Genomic DNA, 3,959 nt, shown 5'->3' on the forward strand with positions numbered 1-3,959 from the left:
CCCTTCTCCTGTAGCATCCACCTTTCTCGTCCTCCCCTCTCCTGTAGCATCCACCTTTCTCGTCATCCCTTCTCCTGTAGCATCCACCTTTCTCGTCATCCCCTCTCCTGTAGCATCCACCTTTCTCGTCCTCCCCTTCTCCTGTAGCATCCACCTTTCTCGTCATCCCCTCTCCTGTAGCATCCACCTTTCTCGTCCTCCCCTCTCCTGTAGCATCCACCTTTCTCGTCATCCCCTCTCCTGTAGCATCCACCTTTCTCGTCCTCCCCTCTCCTGTAGCATCCACCTTTCTCGTCATCCCTTCTCCTGTAGCATCCACCTTTCTCGTCCTCCCCTCTCCTGTAGCATCCACCTTTCTCGTCATCCCTTCTCCTGTAGCATCCACCTTTCTCGTCATCCCCTCTCCTGTAGCATCCACCTTTCTCGTCCTCCCCTCTCCTGTAGCATCCACCTTTCTCGTCATCCCTTCTCCTGTAGCATCCACCTTTCTCGTCATCCCTTCTCCTGTAGCATCCACCTTTCTCGTCCTCCCCTCTCCTGTAGCATCCACCTTTCTCGTCATCCCCTCTCCTGTAGCATCCACCTTTCTCGTCATCCCTTCTCCTGTAGCATCCACCTTTCTCGTCCTCCCCTCTCCTGTAGCATCCACCTTTCTCGTCATCCCTTCTCCTGTAGCATCCACCTTTCTCGTCATCCCTTCTCCTGTAGCATCCACCTTTCTCGTCCTCCCCTCTCCTGTAGCATCCACCTTTCTCGTCATCCCCTCTCCTGTAGCATCCACCTTTCTCGTCATCCCTTCTCCTGTAGCATCCACCTTTCTCGTCATCCCCTCTCCTGTAGCATCCACCTTTCTCGTCATCCCTTCTCCTGTAGCATCCACCTTTCTCGTCATCCCTTCTCCTGTAGCATCCACCTTTCTCGTCCTCCCCTCTCCTGTAGCATCCACCTTTCTCGTCATCCCCTCTCCTGTAGCATCCACCTTTCTCGTCATCCCTTCTCCTGTAGCATCCACCTTTCTCGTCCTCCCCTCTCCTGTAGCATCCACCTTTCTCGTCATCCCTTCTCCTGTAGCATCCACCTTTCTCGTCATCCCTTCTCCTGTAGCATCCACCTTTCTCGTCCTCCCCTCTCCTGTAGCATCCACCTTTCTCGTCATCCCCCTCTCCTGTAGCATCCACCTTTCTCGTCATCCCTTCTCCTGTAGCATCCACCTTTCTCGTCCTCCCCTCTCCTGTAGCATCCACCTTTCTCGTCATCCCTTCTCCTGTAGCATCCACCTTTCTCGTCATCCCTTCTCCTGTAGCATCCACCTTTCTCGTCATCCCCTCTCCTGTAGCATCCACCTTTCTCGTCCTCCCCTCTCCTGTAGCATCCACCTTTCTCGTCCTCCCCTCTCCTGTAGCATCCACCTTTCTCGTCATCCCCTCTCCTGTAGCATCCACCTTTCTCGTCCTCCCCTCTCCTGTAGCATCCACCTTTCTCGTCATCCCTTCTCCTGTAGCATCCACCTTTCTCGTCCTCCCCTCTCCTGTAGCATCCACCTTTCTCGTCATCCCCTCTCCTGTAGCATCCACCTTTCTCGTCATCCCCTCTCCTGTAGCATCCACCTTTCTTGTCATCCCCTCTCCTGTAGCATCCACCTTTCTCGTCATCCCCTCTCCTGTAGCATCCACCTTTCTCGTCATCCCCTCTCCTGTAGCATCCACCTTTCTCGTCATCCCCTCTCCTGTAGCATCCACCTTTCTCGTCCTCCCCTCTCCTGTAGCATCCACCTTTCTCGTCATCCCCTCTCTCGTAGCATCCACCTTTCTCGTCCTCCCCTCTCCTGTAGCATCCACCTTTCTCGTCATCCCCTCTCTTGTAGCATCCACCTTTCTCGTCCTCCCCTCTCCTGTAGCATCCACCTTTCTCGTCATCCCCTCTCCTGTAGCATCCACCTTTCTCGTCATCCCCTCTCCTGTAGCATCCACCTTTCTCGTCATCCCCTCTCCTGTAGCATCCACCTTTCTCGTCATCCCCTCTCCTGTAGCATCCACCTTTCTCGTCATCCCCTCTCCTGTAGCATCCACCTTTCTCGTCATCCCCTCTCCTGTAGCATCCACCTTTCTCGTCATCCCCTCTCCTGTAGCATCCACCTTTCTCGTCCTCCCCTCTCCTGTAGCATCCACCTTTCTCGTCATCCCCTCTCCTGTAGCATCCACCTTTCTCGTCATCCCCCTCTCCTGTAGCATCCACCTTTCTCGTCATCCTCTCTCTGTAGCATCCACCTTTCTCGTCATCCCCTCTCCTGTAGCATCCACCTTTCTCGTCATCTCCCTCTGCTGTAGCATCCACCTTTCTCGTCATCCCCTCTCCTGTAGCATCCACCTTTCTCGTCATCCCCTCTCCTGTAGCATCCACCTTTCTCGTCCTCCCCTCTCCTGTAGCATCCACCTTTCTCGTCCTCCCTCTCCTGTAGCATCCACCTTTCTCGTCCTCCCCTCTCCTGTAGCATCCACCTTTCTCGTCCTCCCCTCTCCTGTAGCATCCACCTTTCTCGTCATCCCCTCTCCTGTAGCATCCACCTTTCTCGTCCTCCCCTCTCCTGTAGCATCCACCTTTCTCGTCCTCCCCTCTCCTGTAGCATCCACCTTTCTCGTCATCCCCTCTCCTGTAGCATCCACCTTTCTCGTCCTCCCCTCTCCTGTAGCATCCACCTTTCTCGTCATCCCCTCTCCTGTAGCATCCACCTTTCTCGTCATCCCCTCTCCTGTAGCATCCACCTTTCTCGTCATCCCCTCTCCTGTAGCATCCACCTTTCTCGTCATCCCCTCTCCTGTAGCATCCACCTTTCTCGTCATCCCCTCTCCTGTAGCATCCACCTTTCTCGTCCTCCCCTCTCCTGTAGCATCCACCTTTCTCGTCATCCCCTCTCCTGTAGCATCCACCTTTCTCGTCCTCCCCTCTCCTGTAGCATCCACCTTTCTCGTCATCCCCTCTCCGGTAGCATCCACCTTTCTCGTCCTCCCCTCTCCTGTAGCATCCACCTTTCTCGTCCTCCCCTCTCCGGTAGCATCCACCTTTCTCGTCCTCCCCTCTCCTGTAGCATCCACCTTTCTCGTCATCCCCTCTCCGGTAGCATCCACCTTTCTCGTCATCCCCTCTCCTGTAGCATCCACCTTTCTCGTCATCCCCCTCTCCGGTAGCATCCACCTTTCTCGTCATCCCCCTCATCCTGTAGCATCCACCTTTTCTCGTCCCTCCCCTCTCCTGTAGCATCCACCTTTCTCGTCCTCCCCTCTCCTGTAGCATCCACCTTTCTCGTCCTCCCCTCTCCCTGTAGCATCCACCTTTCTCGTCTCCCTCCCCTCTCCTGTAGCATCCACCTTTCTCGTCATCCCCTCTCCTGTAGCATCCACCTTTCTCGTCCTCCCCTCTCCTGTAGCATCCACCTTTCTCGTCATCCCCTCTCCTGTAGCATCCACCTTTCTCGTCCCTCCCCCTCTCCTGTAGCATCCACCTTTCTCGTCATTCCCCTCTCCTGTAGCATCCAACCTTTCTCGTCATCCCCCTCTCCTGTAGCATCCACCTTTCCTCGTCCATCCCCTCTCCTGTAGCATCCACCTTTCTCGTCATCCCCTCTCCTGTAGCATCCACCCCTTTCTCGTCATCCCCTCCTCCTGTAGCATCCACCTTTCTCGTCATCCCCCTCTCCTGTAGCATCCACCTTTCTCGTCATCCCCTCTCCTGTAGCATCCACCTTTCTCGTCATCCCCTCTCCTGTAGCATCCACCTTTCTCGTCCACCCTCTCCTGTAGCATCCACCTTTCCTCGTCCTCACCCCCCTCTCCTGTAGCATCCACCTTTCTCGTCCTCCCCTCTCCTGTAGCATCCACCTTTCTCGTCCTCCCTCTCCTGTAGCATCCACTCTTTCTCGTCCTCGCCCCTCTTCCTGTAGCATCCACCTGTCTCGTCCTCCC

Source organism: Palaemon carinicauda, chromosome 42, assembly GCF_036898095.1.
Source record: "Palaemon carinicauda isolate YSFRI2023 chromosome 42, ASM3689809v2, whole genome shotgun sequence".
NCBI lineage: Eukaryota > Metazoa > Arthropoda > Malacostraca > Decapoda > Palaemonidae > Palaemon > Palaemon carinicauda.